We start from the raw sequence: 18,437 nt of genomic DNA on the forward strand, positions 1-18,437 counted from the left end.
AAAGAAAGGGCATAACTTCAGAAACAACTCTGAGAAAAGGAATACAAGGCACAAGTATTGAAAATTGAACCCTTTTATACGAACTTAGAAACAAGTACAAGAGTTGTTCACCATGCAAAAATATTAAGGTAGAGAAAAATGAAGTAATGCAGAAGAGGATCATTTTCAAAAGTTTAATGTCTAATTGGAAATAAGCATAAGATCTAGAATGTAATATTTGTTACGATGAATAATAAGTAGACAAGAACATTTGAAAATGACGCATTCAATTTTAAAACACAATACATATTAAATGGTAAGATAATTTTCAAACTCTTTACTTGGCACTTGAGTTGATACAAAACATTAATAGGCTTCCAACTTGAGTGATGTAGGTTTCATGTGTTAGAGGATATAAAAGATTGAAGAATTTCGACCTAGAACTAAAGGTTTGTATTAAACCTCAATAAAATCCATGCATCCGATGACTCTCTAGAATGTACGTACAAGATGATGGCCTTTCTATTTGATTATTTCCCACATTAACTACCATAAACAAATGAGGTAAAGAGATAAGTAACAAGAGCTTTGTTTGGAAAAAAACCTCAAGCTACTGAAATTTAGAATGATAGGGGAAACCAAAAATTAATGTACAACACAATAAAAGGGAGGAGCTACTACATTTTGGATATTAAACAAAATTTTAACTCTTCTCATGATCTAGCATCAATCTAAAGCATCATGCCGATACATAACATGAACTGCACTAACCATCTTAACTGCTTTGGTGATCCCAAGTGATTACACAATATCTCAAGAACGCCATTTGCAACTAACATGACTGAACTGTTAAAAACTGGGACCAAATAGTCAATTTATTGCAACAATGTCAAGATGCTATCAAAGTATTTTTTTTTTATTATATGTCCTGAAGGCCTCTTCATGAATCACTAGATAGCACAACATTTCTCATGACAACAAATGTGAAATATCTTCTAAATCAGACAAGTGATGCAAAAAAAACATTAGAGAAGTCATGCTAGAACAAATGTTTTCCAAGTCAAACTTTAAGAAATCCTTAGGAGGCTTAGTAACAAACCATATCAATCATCATACTAAAATTAAATCATGTTGAAAATTTGGGACACAATCTCCATCGGGGATATTTCCAGATTGGGAAGAACGAAGATTGCCACTTTTGGAGTTCTTATAGTAAGAGAAATAAGGAGTTGTATATTCAAAAACTCCCCAACCAAATACAAAGTTTTGGCATATGTTTGATCCAACACCCCACAAAGACTAGGTTATCTTCATCTAGTAAAATTGAACTATAGTGTTTGTCTCTACTATTCGATATAATAAAAATTCACAAAATTTTGAATCTATCTCTAAAGGTATCTTGATGAATCATTTGCCTGGTGAACCATTGGTTGTGACAACAAAAATGAAATATATTAAAAATAAGACAATTTATGAAAAAGATAGGCTACAAGCATCAACTTTAAGCAAAGCCTTTCCAAACCCAACTTTGAGAAAATCCTTTGTAGTTTTAGCAATAGACCATTCAATGAGATGATTTAGTGAGTCCTGTAAAAAAGAAGTCACATTGAACATATGACACACAATCTGATTAGAGAATATGCCAACTTAGTGAACATGGGACACTGATACTTGTGGAGTTCATATGGTAAGAAATTCGGGAGAGTCTATATTCCAAAAGTTCCAAACCATTTTGAGGATTTTAACATGGTCGTAATTGTGATACAAATTAAATCAACATAAGACACATAATACTAAAACCATGTATGCATATGAAATACCAAACAATGTGTAGGGAATACTAGTATTCAAATGAGTTATATGTAGATAAATTACAATGAGTATTTTTCATTTAAGCATATGAGAGACCATACCTATGTGGATACCTGAGATATTCCATTTAAAAGGAAATAATTGATCAAGGCAAAATTGTTTCAATAATCAACTCATACTCTGCTTTCCAAAAGAGACATTGGAGGGGTCTTTAATAGCAAAGGACTTGCATAAAAAAATTATGTTAACTTATAAACTTTATTTTTCAAAGCAATCCTTGTGTTACGTCTATCATACATAGTAACATATACTACTACACATATATATACACAGTAACATGCAGTACTACATCACATATATATAGATAAACAAACACACACTCCATGATGTGCTTTTGGTAATAAATTAATAGTTGAGGATGTGGTGTTGTGATATATATGTGGGAATTCCCACAATTCAAGATCCATTTTAAGTTCATCTTGAACCTGAAAATCTTGAATCCCCATGGCAAGATTGTGAACATTATTGAGTCATAAGGAAACACATCTTCTTTATGCGCGGCAGGGTTAGTCCCATTGCCTTCACGCCATTGTATGGATTACATTTTCATTCATCATAGTGGTAACATATTGAATTTTTGTTAACGTTTCAACTCCCTCTATAATTTGATTCATCAGTTGCCTACCCAAGCTATTTACTACTACCAACCATGCACTTCAATGTGTCTACACCAATCAATGCATATGATAAATAATTACAATATATAATGATGAGAGAACCCTAATCAAATTATAGTTCTTTAAAAAAAAATTGAATTATCTTCTGATAATTTATTAGGCCACTTCTCACATTTAAAGTTTCGGGCGAAAGGACTCTATTTTTCACATGAAAAACATGAACAAATTTCTGAGATGGCTTACAACCCACTTCGATGATGCAAATTTAATCAAAATTTTGATAAGTTGAGACAACCTCTAGAAAATTTTCAACCATTGAAAAAGAATTAATGACTTTATTCAACCATGACGTTAATCATAGCTGGTGCTCAACTTTCTGGGGAAAATAAGCTTAAATACTTGATCTAGATAAGGTTTTCCAGATAAAATTGGAATGGATATCTAACTTATGAAGCCATAAGAAGAAACACATTCATAATCATAATGGTGTCAGTCTTTCTACGACATTACATGTTAAATTCAAGTGAATTTACTCAACATTCCCAGATTTTGATTAGATATCGTAATGCAGTGTCACCTAGTGACTGTAATGCATTCTTGTAGCGCATATAATTGGTTAGATTCAAGATTATGATCTCCTTTATTTCAGCCTTATAAACATAGTTGGTTTCCCATATGTGTACAATTTTTTTGAGAATACAACCATGATTTGTAACCTCACACTTGGACCCATTAACAGAAGCATCAACATTATCAGCAGTGTTTATTCTCAAGCATAATGCTGAGATTACCTAAACTCAAGAACCTATGCATACAAGTAAGGAATATCATAAGATCAACACTATGATATATAATCGACTACACTTTCATCAATAATCTCGATGCTATTGTAACATCAACAAATTCACACAGTTAATTTACAGCTAAATGATTCCAAGAATGTAAACAAAAATGGCGATAGATACTCATCTCAAAGCAAGGCTCATAAACTGAGTTCACGACTGCGCTTCTCCACCCAACCTTAGACTGGGACGCACCATGATATTTATTGCAGCCCAATAACCCTCGAGCCAAGTTACAAGGCGTGAGAAGGCTAATCAAAGGACAACCCAATTCTATCAGATGAACCAAAAAATCCAGAGGTACAACTTCCAATCCTCAGCTCTATATGCACCACTTTCCTAACAAGAAATCAAGCCAACACTTTCTTAATTTTTTTTGTCTTCTCATGTATTTCTCCTCGTTCCTTGTTCAATACTTCCCATAGGGATAATACTACAATTATGAACATACCCAATCCTAGATTCGTAGAGAATCAACAAGGAAATATTATCGTGATTCTTTCCATCGCCAACACACATACAAATATATATATATGTGTGTGTGTGTGTGTGTGTGTGTGCTTGTGTGTGTAATATTCTAGAGGTATAATGCAACCTCTTGGTGAAGCATAGATGTGCAAAACACAATCAACAATGAGTTAGTTTTCATATATACTCAGACTCCCACTAGGAATGAAGGAACACATCCTAGGCTTGCAATTTTATGCTTAGAAAAATACCCTCTCCTACATTATTTATTTACCCTCGATATTCTCTCCCTGCTTTCATTGTCTTAGGATGGGTATATATGTCAGTCCCCTTGTCCGAATATATTTCTTGGTGGTTATTTTCCAGTCTGGCCTGGTTTCTTTTGATCAATAAACATAACTCCAACTGTCCTTCTATTTCTAGTTTTTTTTTTTAGTGTTAATTGGCCTTGTCATCATTGGTTAGTTTTTTGTGTCTTCCTTCCACTTAATCTCTGGCCCCTAGCTTTCCATCTATCACCTTGAGGGATAATAATAAAAAAAACCACATTATGTCCCAATCAACAAATCCTCCCCAACCTTGGAAGCCATGTCCTTAACTCAAAGTGTTTACAATGTTTATAATAAGCGGGAGATGTAACTAAGGTTATTACAAACCCCCTGCCGCCGCCCTTGGAGGAACACCATCCTTAGTATTCAATAACCATATACAATATGAAAAAAAAATCCTTAAAAGATCAAACATAACTAAGATGGATCTTTATATATATAGCTTGTTTCAAATTTTACAATCCATCCTATACAATGGCTTTCCCAACTGCTTGGTAAATATTAATTTAAAAATTTAGCCATCTTCCAATGGCCCTCTTTGTATTATTTTAATTCTTTAGTTGTGTTCAATCCAACTTGGATTTGTTCCCTTTATCTAGAGTTCTCCCCACCTCTAATGTACAACACTACTATACTTGTGCTCTTTGTTCCTTCAATGAACAATTCCTGAATCATTGTTTGTGGGCAAACCCCAATGTGCTTTTGATTCCAATCAGCTGCGCTCATGACCAAAAAATAATTTATTTTTTGGCCTCCCCTTCTCTGCGTTCCAGTTCCTTGGGAAATTTGGTCACCCCACCTTCCGTGTAGTCACTCACCATCCAAGTTCAACCATCCCCTTCTCTGCTTCCTAGTCCCTCAGGTGATCCATTCTTGGCAAGGCTTCCTTGCATCAGAGGGGTCTCAAAAGCAAGGCATATCCTTGCCTCAACGTTGTCATATCAGCCATGGCATGCTTTATGGAGATCAGTTGGAACTATTGGTGCTAGTGCCTCATAATGGCCCTTTTCCTGAAACCTTTGGCTTTTTCACAATGTGATTGTTCCATCTTGTGGCCAACTTTATTCATCCAAAATGAGTAGTCTCATATCTCTTCCTGCATCATATACACACAAATCCCATGAGACTCATCATACATAAAAATGTAATGCATGCAAATTATACCTTATTAGTGATTTATCTTTGCATTGAACTTGGAATTTTCCATAATTCCTACAACAAAACCAAACCCAAACCATCATAAGTTAAAAAATATCATCAGGTTAGCTCAAAGATCCAAGCTATCAGAATACTAAGTCATGCTCATAATTTAAATATTCAGAAAATCAATAAAGTGCTGGTACTTATCTCGATTTTATGGCTTCTATTTTCTTGTGCACGCACGGGGTCAATTGCTTAGCCTGACAAACACCCAATTCTTTTTCTTTTCTTTTCCTTGACTTCTAAGCACTACATCTATTGCCAAAGAAAAAAGTGGAATCCATAGGTTCACCCACACCCTCAATCATCAAGGGAATATGTAGGATCACCTCCACCCTCAATCATTAAGGGAATCCAGGGGCTAATATCCACCTCAAATCTTCAAGGGAATCCAGAGGTTTATATCTCCACCCAATGATGACTATATATATAAGCCCACACGCGACTATGGTCACTACCAATCTAGGTAGTCTTCTATCAACAAAAATATTGGTAATGCAGAGGTTATCCCGCCCCCACCCAGAAACAATACATAACACAAAGACACAATATGTCCTATACACGCATGTCCCAAACAAGTTGCACAACATAAAATACATATAACATAATTCCACATACACATAGCACAATACACACACCTATGGAGCAATACAATGTATACATATACACCTGTACAATACATGTACATATACACATGACTCAACACATTACACATTGTAACATAGAATCCCAAGACCACACTTTCTCTATTTATGTGAACCGAGCCATACTACCTCTTTTGTTTTTCCACGTTCACAATCTTTGCATGTGATCCAAATGGATCCTAAAAACCTCTAAGTCTTCACATAGTTAAAAACTATTGCATAAAGAAAGCCTTTAAAAAAGGCGGATTACATTATCGGGAGTGAAAAACATGAAGAAAAAAGTGAAATAAGGCCTATTGGAGGCTTAAAACAACTTTGCACAGGAGCCATCGGATCTGGCCGATCAATAGTCCAGATCCGATCGGCATATCGCAATCGGCGAAGGTAGGTGGAGCTTATCAGAGGCGACCATATAAATGTTGCGATAGCGATCAGCGGGGTCAACGAGGACCGTTGATCAAGCGCGCAGAACGACAACCCATGTTAACCCGCCATATCGCATCAACAGATTACAACGGAGTGCTTACAATGGCTCGGGGGCTTATGCGATATGCGATTGCGACAAGTCGCACCGCAATATTGCATCGGAGCAACACAAAGGAGTAGGGCCAATGCATGCGATTGCGATAGCTGGACCCGACAAGATTATGGGTGATAGTTGATAATATTTCAAGTCAGGTAAAAGGGTTTTTTCAATGTAAATCTCATTTTCGTTAAATAAACAAAAAACAAAAGAAATGGGAATAAAGCGATGAAACCAGACCCGAAAGGGTTTATACATGCAGGTGTATATGTTTTGAGATTTGAAACAAGTGGGATTTCGGGTGGGCCGTAGGTGGTAAATGGTTTTCGCTGGTCTCCGCCCGAGCCCATACACTGGATGCCACGTGGCTAGGCGCCAGAGAGAGAAAACCACCCTTTTCGGATGGTTAACTCCCGTACGCATGAGCCGCCCGAAATGAACCTCAAGTGTTGGATCAAGATCTCTCAGATCAATGGTGGAGATGTGATAAGCGATATAAAGGCGGACCCGATAGGAGTATAGAGAGGAATTTATAATATTTCAAATCCGATAAGCAATAGATTGGCGGATTTTCACAGTTTTACGTGTATTTCTCTGTGTAAACATAGAACAACCATTTTTGGGATTTCAAAGGCATCGATGGTCCATTCCATTACAGAACAGGTGGCCACCATCCCTGAAGGCATTTAGCAATGATTGCTAATGATCATAGGGGGATTCGAGCGGATAGAGGCCGGGAGCCAGAGAACTCGAGAAGGGGAAACAAACAGATAGCGTTGATTGGCTTTAAAGCCATAGAAGACAGAGACAAGCAGTGCTGAGACAAAGAGAAGACAGAGACAGAGAGTGAAAGAAAGAGTCTGTGTACTCAGAAAGGCTTGAGGGATTCAAGCAAACTCCTACTGTTTTGTATTTGTTGTGTTGAGACTCAATTTGAGCTCACACTTTGTAAAACTTTGCTCTTGAAGACATAATAAAGAGGTCACAACTGAAGGCTGGACCAGGAGATGTAGCCCAGGATTTGTTGGGTGAACTCCATATTAAACTTGCTGTGTTTATGTGTTTTGTCTATTATGTTTCTTTAACTGCTTCCTTGTCTATGTTATTCACAATCTTATCGATTCATTGTACTAAGTAATGTAGGAAAATCCATGCACATGAGTCTGTAATACCTTAATAATTGTCTAAGATCTCATTATCAGATCAAGTAGTATCAGAGCTTTAGGTTTGCTAAGGTTAGACAAGCTTGTGTTGGATTGTTGAATGCTAACTAGGTTAAAGCTCAAAATAAGAGAAGGAGAACTTGTTGAGGCTAATCCAGAAATTGGAAGAGTCTATCGTAGGAGGAAAATGGTAGAAGAAATTCCCTTGGAATCAGACTCTCAGTTCATGGACAATTTCATGACCATGAGAGCCATGGTAGAAGAGATGTATCGAGAATTTAAGAAAGGTCGAGGTGAAAGTACTTCAACCTCCAAATAAGACAAAGGAATAGAGGAACCTCTTCTAGAGGGCCATTCAGGAGGCAAAGGGAAAGGGGAAGAGCCTCCTCCATCAACACCTGATCTGAAACAGTCACGGTTCTCTGATAACTCTTCAAGGATCCAATTCGGATCATGGCCTTCCCACTGAAAAAGCTTCTGCACCACCAAAAGTTGGTTTTTCAAGCATCGACTAAGTGAGGGTACTGCTGTCTCACTTTTCCAATCTCAATCCACTTTGCATTGCTTAGCTTTGAACCTTTGAGCCCAATTCTAAGGTACTCAACATCTCCTCTGCGCGTTGTCCTCACCTTTCTGTCCAGCACTGTGTCTTCCTGCAATTCATTAAGATATTCAGGTAGCAGGTCATCAATAGAAGACAACTGACTCTGCTCTTCAGGATCCTCAATCATTGAAGGTTCAAACAATCTCAAGCAATCTGCATTTACGACTGACTAGATGTGCATATAAGCTGGTAGATCAAGGCGAAAATCATTTTCACCAATCTTCTCAAGTATTTTGAAGGGTCCATACCTGATAGGCTTTAGCTTTTTACCTTCACCTTGCATCCTGTCCTTGCTGATATACAGCTAGACCTGGTCACCAACTTGGAAACTATGCTCCATCCGATGCTTGTCATGCCCAGCCTTGTATTTGGCTTGGCTCTTTTCCAGCTGTTCCTGTATTTCCTGGTGGATCTCCTGGATCTATTCAATGAACCTAGTTGCCTTGTCCACATCACTGTGTCCATCAAATGTGGTATCTTTACCAAAGACAAAATCCAAAGGAGACCTTGGTGTGAAACAAAAACAGGTCTCAAAAGGAGATCTCTGTGTAGAGGAATGTTTTGCTCTGTTGTAAGCATGCTACACATAACACAAGTGTTCATCCGAAAGCTTAGGATGTTTGCTGCAATATCCTCTGAGTAATTGGATCACTGTCTTGTTAACTACTTCTGTCTGGCCATCAGTTTGTGGATGAAAAGCTGTGCTTTTCTTCAGTTTGGTGTCCATCAGTTCCCACAGACTTGACCAAAGCTTCCCCACAAATTGGGTGTCTCGATTAGATACAATGGAAGTGGGTAATCCAAAATGAACCCATACATGTTCAAAGAACATTTTTGCAGTTTGTTCAGCTGTAATCTGTTTATTACAAGGTATTAAAATACACATTTTGCTGAACCTATCCACAACAACATATAGATAATCATGACCTTTCCTAGATTTAGGCACTTATCCAACAAAATCCATGGAAACACTTTCCCAAGGGTGAGAAGGAACTGGTAATGGAGTGTACAAGCCTAGTTTTATATTGCTGGGCTTGCTTTTAGCACACATAGTACACCCTCTTACATATTTAGAAACTGTCTCATTCATTTTTGGCCAATAACAAAATCTTTGCATCTGTGCAACGGTTTTACTTACTCCAAAGTGACCTGATATCAGAGAAGTGTGTGCTTCTCTAATTATATTTACTCTCTCAGTTTGTGGAATGCAGAGTTTCTCACAATGATATAAGAGTCGGTCATTTACATGATAATCCAATTCTTCTACTCTTTTGCCTTGACTCAAAGTTTCATATACATCTTTAAAGTCTATATCTTGAGCATATTGTTCAATGTAGCTTTCATGTAGCACATAATTATGCTTAAGTATAGTAGATTCATTTATAATGGGTCTAGATAACATGTCTGCAACTTTATTATGTATGCCATTTTTATATCTGATGACTAAATGAAACTGTTGTAGAAAACCCATCCATCTGTAATGTCTTGATTGCTGCAACTTAGTTTGGGAGTGTAGATATTGAAGTGGTTGATGATCAGTATGTATTACTGTCTCTTTTCCCATTAAGTAATGTTTCCACTTTTTCACACTCTGAACTAATGCATACAATTCTTTATCGTATGTAGGATAGTTAAATACTGCAGGATTAAAAGTCTCAGAATGATAACATAAAGGTTTACCGTGCTGTGTCAACACTGCTCCCATGGCATAGTCATTGGCATTTGTTTGGATCTCAAATGGTCTTTGAAAATCAGGCAATGCTAGTACAAGTGCTGTACTAATATTTTCTTTCAAGGTTTTGAAGGCTTTTTGATGTTTACCTCCCCACTGAAACACCTTGTTCAATCCTGTTAAAGCATGTAAAGGAGCTGCAATTGAGGAAAAGTTAGAAATGAACTTCCTCCAATATTATGCTGCTCCTAAGAAGCTTCTCACCTCTGTAGCAGAGTTGGGTTTAGGCCAGTTTACAATGACTGCCACCTTAGAAGGATCTATTTTCAATTCACCACTCGCTACTATATGACCCAAATAATTTAGAGATTTTTTTCCAAATTCACATTTTGAGAGTTTAACATGAAGTTTTTCTCTTTTCAAAACATCTAATGTCTACTTAACATGCTTTAAGTGCTCTTCCCACGTTTTACTAAAAATCAGAATGTCATCCAGATACACAATAACAAAATCATCAAGAAAAGGTTTGAGTACATCATTCATTAATCTCATGAAAGTAGCAGGAGCATTAGTTAAGCCAAAAGGTATAACCAGCCACTCATACAATCCCTGCTTTGTTTTGAAAGCAGTCTTCCATGCATCTTGTTCTGCAACTCTGACCTGATGGTATCCACTGTGCAAGTCTAGCTTGGTGAAATAAACAACTTCCTTCAATTGATCTAAAAGATCATCTATGCGAGGAAGGGGATAACAATTTTTGATTGTTATCTTATTCAGTGCTCGATAGTCAATGCACATTCTCCACGAGCCATCTTTCTTTTTAACCAAAACGATTGGTGACCCACATGGTGATGTGCTAGGCCTGATGAACCCCTTCTCGAGCAACTCCTACACCTGCTTTTTGATTTCAACATTCTCTAAAGCAGACAACCTGTACATTCCAATGTTAGGCAATGGAGCATCTTGCTGCAAAATAATATCATGTACTATTTCCTTTTTGGGTGGCAGACCTTTAGGTTCTTGAAACAAGACATCATACTCTGAAACAACCTTTTCTATATCAGCTTGTTGTTTAGCATTACAGCCCTCAAATACATTGGTTTTATCAGGTTTCTTTTCCTTTACAACCATCAGTAAGAATTGTTTGCATGAATTTATCATTCTTTTCATCTGCCCTGAGTTTATGAGAGTATAATTATTCTTGAGCTTATGAGCTCTTACAAAGTATTTGATTCCATCTTTAACAAGCAGATACTTGTTCTCAGCTCTATAGAAAATAGCTTTTCTATCATACAAGTAAGGACTTCCTAAAACAATTCCACATATATCCAAAGGAATTTTGTCTAACTCAACTTCATCTACAAATGCTGACCCAAAAGAAAACTTGAGTTTGCACTGTCTAGTCACTTGTAGTTGTGCTTTATCATTCAACCATCCTAATGGGTATGGTTTCTTGTGAGGTGTAGTTACTAGTCCCAGTTTCTTTACAATTGCTTCAGAAATTAGATTTACTTGTGAGCCACTATCAAACAAAGTATCAATCTTTTGATATTTGGAAACAACTCGAATATGGAAAAGCTCATGTCTTTTTCTCTCATTCTCTTCATCAATAATAGATTGAGCAGAATTACTAGTAGATACTTCAGAATTCTTACCTTTTATACTTGTGGCTGCAATGGTTGTTTCATCTCCCGAGTCTGACCCAAAATCTCTTTGAATAGTTGCAGCAATATTCTTCTTCTTGCCCTCGAACTTCTTAGGCCTCAGCTCTGGATGCAAAATCCAACAATGCTCATCATCATGCCCATCCTTTTTACAGTGAGTGCATGAAGATTTGCTTTTCTGTGTAGTGTTAGCCTTCCTTGCTTTCCACTTCTGCTTTCTTTTCTCCTTGCTCTTGCTTGCAGTGGGTTGGGATGGTCCCCCAACTTCTGGATTTCCATTCTTTCCTCTAGCTTCTAAATGAGTAGCTTGTACAGATACCTCATCTATATTAGTGGGATTAAACATGAGGATGGTATGCCTCATGTAGCTGTGTATACCACCAATGTACTTCAAAAGAGTCTCTGGTGAGTCTAATGAGATTCCTAGAATCAATGCCCTCTTTCTAAATTCTTGAGTGTATCATTGCACACTTTTCCCTTTCAACTGCCGAAGAGTTTGCCAACTCATCATGGCTTGTTTCATGTAGGCCAATAGATAGAACTGCTTTTTGATTGCAGAAACAAATTCACTCCAGACAGAGATAGTCTTTCCATGTCTTTTCATGTCAGCTTGGGTTCTACCTTCCCACCAAACCAAGGCAGTGCCTCCTAGGCATAGGCTTACCAACTGAATCTTGCTCTTGTCTGAGTCGATGTTCTGTACTCTGCAATAAACATCAATTTGTCTAATCCATTTGTCCAACTTTTCTGCATTTAGTTCTCCATCATATATAGACAAATCAAATTTAACATCTAGCTTGATCAAAGATGTTTTCTTGTTATGCAGAGGGCTATTAGGAGGTGTGAGAAAGCTTTCCTCTTTCCCTTTTCCTTTTGAGTGGCCATGGAAGTGAGACTCATCTTCTTCTTTGTATTATTTAGAACCTGATGAATCTTCATCCTTATGATTTCTAAAGTCCCTATACATTTCTTCTACCATGGAATTTATGGCTAGGAAACTTTCTGTGAATTGAGGGTCTGGCCCCATTGAACCTTCCTCTGACATTGTCTTCCGAGGATAGACTCTCCCAATTTCAAGATTAGTTTGGACCAACTCTCCTTCTCCTAATTTGAGCTTTGATCTAGTGAGCATTCAACAGCTAAACCAACACAAGCTTGTTTAACCTTAACAACCTAGAGCTCTGATATCACTTGATATGAAACAATCACGGTTCTCTGATAACTCTTCATGGATCTAATTCGGATCAACACCTCCTTCTAGCCCTGAAAATAAAAAGAAGAAAACATCTTTGATTAAATTAGATGTAAAATTTGATTTGTCAAACTATGATGGAGAATTAAATGTAAAAAATCTAGATAACTGGATTAGACAGATTGATGTATATTGCAGGGTGTAGAACATCGATTCAGAAAGGAGAAAGATTCAGCTGGCCAGCCTTCGCCTTGGAGGAACTGCCCTAGTGTGGTGGGAAGGCAGGACACAAGCTGATTTGAAGAAGCATGGTAAAATTCTTTCTACCTGGAGTGAATTTGTTTCTGCCATTAAAAAACAATTATATCCACTAGCTTATATGCAACAAGCAATGATGAGTTGGAAAACTCTTTGCCAATTAAAGGGGCAAAGTGTACAAAGCTATACCCAGGAATTTAGAAAAAGAGCTTTAATTCTAGGCATTTCTCTAGACTCACCTGAAACTTTGTTGAAGTATATAGGTGGTCTGCATAGCTATTTGAGGCACACCATTCTCATGTTTAACCCTACTAGCATAGATGAGGTATTAGTTCAGGCTACACATCTAGAGGCTAGAGGCAAGAATGTGAACCCAGAGATTGGGGGATCATCAAAACCCACTGCAAGCAAGAACAAGGAAAAGAAGAAGCAGAAATGGAAAGAGAGGAAGGAAAACGTTGTACAGAAAGACAAACCTTTATGCACTCATTGCAAGAAGGATGGACATGATGATGCACATTGTTGGTCTTTTCATTTGGAGCTGAAACCCAAGAAGTTCGATGGCAAGAAGAAGAAGACTACTGCTGCTATTCAGAAAGATTTGGGGTTAGACTCAGGTGATGAAACAACAGTCACAACCATAGGTATAAAAGGTTATCTGATTTAGAGAATGCAGAGATCAAGAGGCAGGTACATGAGCTGCTTGATAGAGGGTTCATAAGACCAAGCACATCACCATGCAGATCTCCAATTGTGTTGGTGAGAAAGAAAGATGGTTTGTGGAGGATGTGCATTGATTACAGAGCACTGAATAAAATAATGATCAAGAATCGTTATCCTCTTCCTCGCATTGATGATCTATTAGATCAGCTGAAAGAAGCTGTTTACTTTTCCAAGTTATACTTGCGTAGTGGCTACCATCAAGTCAGATTTGCAGAACAAGATGCATGGAAGACTGCTTTCAAAACAAAGCAAGGGCTGTATGAATGGATGATTATGCCTTTTGGCTTAACTAATGCTCCTGCCACTTCCATGAGAGTTATGAATGATGTAATCCGTCCTTTTATTGATGATTTTGTAATTGTATATTTAGATGACATTCTTGTTTTCAGTAAAACACGGGAAGAACATTTGAAGCATGTAAGGCAGACTCTAGATGTTTTGAAAAGAGAAAATCTCTATGTTAAGTTATCAAAATGTGAATTTGGCAAAACATCTTTAAATTATTTGGGTCGTATTGTAGGGGGTGGTGAATTGAAGATAGATACCTCTAAGGTTGAAGTCATTGTGAACTGGCCTAAACCCAAATCTGCTATAGAAGTTAGGAGCTTCCTAGGAGCAGCACAATATTGGAGAAAGTTTATTGCTAACTTTTCCTTGATTGCAACTCCCTTACATGCTTTAACAAGATTGAACAAGGTGTTTCAATGGGGAGGTAAACAACAGAAAGCCTTCGACACCTTGAAAGAAAAAATTAGTACATCACCAGTACTAGCATTGCCAAATGTTCAAAGACCATTTGAGATTGAAACAGATGCTAGTGACTATGCCATGGGAGAAGTGTTGATGCAACATGGTAAACCCCTATGTTATCATTATGAGACATTTAATTATGCAGTAGTTAATTATCCCACATATGATAAAGAATTGTATGCATTAGTACAGAGTGTGAAAAAGTGGAAACATTACGTAATGGGAAAAGAAACAATTATACATACAGATCATCAACCACTTCAATATTTGCACTCACAAACTAAATTGCAGCAATAAAGACAATATAGGTGGATGGGGATTCTACAACAGTTTCATCTTGTCATCAGATATAAGAAAGGCATACACTAAGGTTGCAGATATGTTATCTAGACCAATCATAAATGCATCTACTATACTTAAGCATAACTCAGTATTGCATGAAAGCTACATTGAACAATATGCTCAAGATGTAGATTTTAAAGATGTTTATGCAACTTTAAGTCATGGAAAACAAGTAGAAGAATTGGATTATCATGTTAAGTACCAACTCTTATATCATTTGGGAAAGTTATGCATTCCTCAAACTAAAAGAGTTAATATAATCCAAGAAGCACATACTTCTCTAATATCAGGTAATTTTGGGGTAAGTAAAACAGTTGCACAACTGCAAATATTCTGTTATTGGCCAAGAATGCATGAAATAGTTTCTAGATATATTAAAGTGTGTACCATGTGTGCTAAAAGCAAGCCCAGTAGAAAACTAGGCTTGTACACTCCACTTCCAGTTCCTTCTCATCCTTGGGAAAGTGTTTCCATGTACTTTGTTGGGGGATTGCCAAAATCTAGGAAAGGTCATGATTATTTATATGTTATTGTGGACAAGTTCAACAAAATGTGTATTTTAATACTTTGTAACAAGCAGATTACAGCTGAACAAACAACAAAGTTTTTCTTTCAGCATGTATGGGTTCATTTTGGGTTACCCACTTCCATTGTATCTGATCGAGATTCCTGATTTGTTGGGAAGTTTTGGTCAAGTCTGTGGGAACTGATGGACACTAGACTGAAGAAGAGCACAACCTTTCATCCACAAACAGATGGCCAAATAGAGGTGGTCAACAGAACAGAGGTGGTCAAAAGGATAGTAATTCAGTTGCTCAAGGGCTATTGCAGCAAGCATCCCAGGCTTTGGGATGAACATTTATGTTATGTGCAACATGCTTACAACCGTGCTAAACACTCTTCTACACAGAGATCTCATTTTGAGACTTGTTTTGGTTTTACACCAAGGTCTCCCTTGGATTTTGTATTTAGTAAAGACATAGCAGTTGATGGACATAGTGATGTGGACAAAGCAACCAAGTTCATTAAACAGATACAAGAAATTCACCAGGCAGTGCAGGAACAAATAGAAAGAAGCCATGCCAAGTACAAGGAAAGGCATGATAAGCATCGAATTGAGCATATCTTCCAAGTTGGTGATCAAGTCTGGTTGGACATCAGCAAAGAAAAAATGCAAGGTGAAGGTAAGAAGATGAAACCAATAAGGTATGGGCCTTTCAAGATACTTGAGAAAATTGGTGAGAACACTTTTTGCCTTGATTTTCCAGCTTACATGCACATCTATTTAGTAGTTAATGCAGAGAACTTGAGACTGTTTGAACCTTCATTGATTGAACATCCCGAAGAGCAAAGTCAGTTGCCTTCTATTGATGATCTGTTGCCTGAATATCTCAATGAGTTGCAGGAAGATATAGTTCTGGACAGGAAGGTGAGAACTACGCATAGAGGGGATGTTGAGTACCTAAGAATCAGACTCAAGGGTTCAAAACCAAGCAGTGCAAGATGGATAGAGATTGGACAAGTGAGGAAGCTGTATCCTCACTTGATTGATGTTTAAAAACCAACTTTCGGTGGTCCAAAAGCTTTTTCAGTGGGAAGGCGTGATCCAAATGGATCCTAAAAACCTCTAAGTCTTCACATAGTTAAAAACTATCGCATAAAGAAAACCTTTAAAAGAGGCGGATTACACTATCGAGAGTGAAAAACATGAAGAAAACAGTGAAATAAGGCCTATCGGAGGCTTAAAACAACTTTGTACAGGAGTCGTCGGATTTGGCCGATCAACAGTTCAGATCCGATCGGCATATCACAATTGGTGAAGGCAGGCAGAGCTTATTAGAGGCGACCACATAAATGTTGCGATAGCTATTAGCAGGGTCAACGAGGACCGTCGATTAAGCACGCAGATCAACGACCTAGGTTAACTCACCATATCGCATCGACAGATTACAACGGAGCGCTTACAATGGCCCGAGGGCTTATGCAATATGCGATTGCGACAAGTCGCATCGCAATATAGCATCACAGCAACACAAAGGAGCGGGGCCGACGCATGCGACTATGATAGCCGGACCTGACAGGATTATGAGTGATAGTTGATAATATTTCAAGTCCGGTAAAAGGGTTTTTTCAATGTAAATCACATTTTTGTTAAATAAACGAAAAACAAAAGAAATGCAAATAAAGCGATGAAACTGGACCCGAAAGGGTTTATACATGCAGGTGTATATGTTTTGAGATCCAAAACAAGCGGGATTTCAGGTGGGCCATACGCAGTAAGTGGTTTTGGCCGGGCTCCGCCCGAGCCCATGCACTGGTTGCCACGTGGCTAGGCGCTGGAGAGAGAAAACCACCCTTTTCGGGCGGTTAACTCCCGTACGCATGAGCCGCCTGAAATGAACCTCAGCCATTGGATCAAGATCTCTCAGATCAATGGTGGAGATGTGATAAGTGATATAAATGCAGACCCAATAGGAGTATAGAGCGGAATTTATAATATTACAAATTCGATAAACGACATATTGGCGGATTTTCACAGTTTTACGTGTATTTCTCTGTGTAAACAGAGAACGAACATTTTTGGGATTTCAAAGGCATCGATGGTGCATTCCATTACAGAATAGGTGGCCACCATCCCTGAAGGCATTTAGCAATGATTGCTAACGCTCAGAGGGGGATTCGAGTAGATAGAGGCCGGGAGCTAGAGAGCCTGAGAAGGGGAAATGGACAGACAACACCGATTGACTTTAAAGCCACAAAAGACGGAAGACAAAGACAAGCAGTGCTGAGACAGAGAGAAGACAGAGACAGAGAGTGAAAGAAAGAGTATGTGTACTTAGAGAGGCTTGAGGGATTCAAGAAAACTCCTGCTGTTTTGTATCTGTTGTGTTGAGACTCAATTTGAGCTCACACTTTGTAAAAATATTCTCTTGAAGACACCACTGAAGGCTGGACCAGGAGATGTAGCCTAGGGGTCGTTGGGTGAACTCCATATTAAACTTGCCATGTTTATGTGTTTTGTCTATTATGTTTCTTTAACTGCTTCCTTGTCTATGTTATTCACAATCTTATTGATCCGTTGCACTAAGTAATGTAGGCAAATCCATGCACATGAGTCTGTAATACCTTAATAATTGTCTAAGATCTCATTATCAGATCAGCATGGCAAAAATTTGAGAGTCATGTTCTCATAAATGTGTAGGAATTCATTTTTTGTTAATGGATGCTATCCATGAGTGGTCATCTTTCCATTCGAATGGCCCTTGACAACCCTGTTAAAAAAATGACAATTTCATATCTATATGCAACACCATAATCATGTATTCAATACATAAGCACATGTGTAATAAATTCAAGGTTTTTTTTTCTAAGTAAAGTTAATCTATTAATATGTAACAAAATATGATTACAAGGAGGCATGGGATTCAGCAGTGCTGAACATTGTCTATCAGAAAATAACTTGACTGCCCCATCGATGGGGAAACCAGTCCGCAAAGAAAAAAAATACCCAGATGTGGGATATCAGTCTTTAAAATAGGAAATAACAAAACAAGAGAGATTCCAACAGAATAATCATAAACCCAGAGAATTTCCA

Source organism: Pinus tabuliformis, chromosome 3_1 (assembly GCF_031772625.1).
Source record: "Pinus tabuliformis cultivar Carrire ecotype Pingquan chromosome 3_1, CPIR1, whole genome shotgun sequence".
Classification (NCBI taxonomy): Eukaryota; Viridiplantae; Streptophyta; class Pinopsida; order Pinales; family Pinaceae; genus Pinus; species Pinus tabuliformis.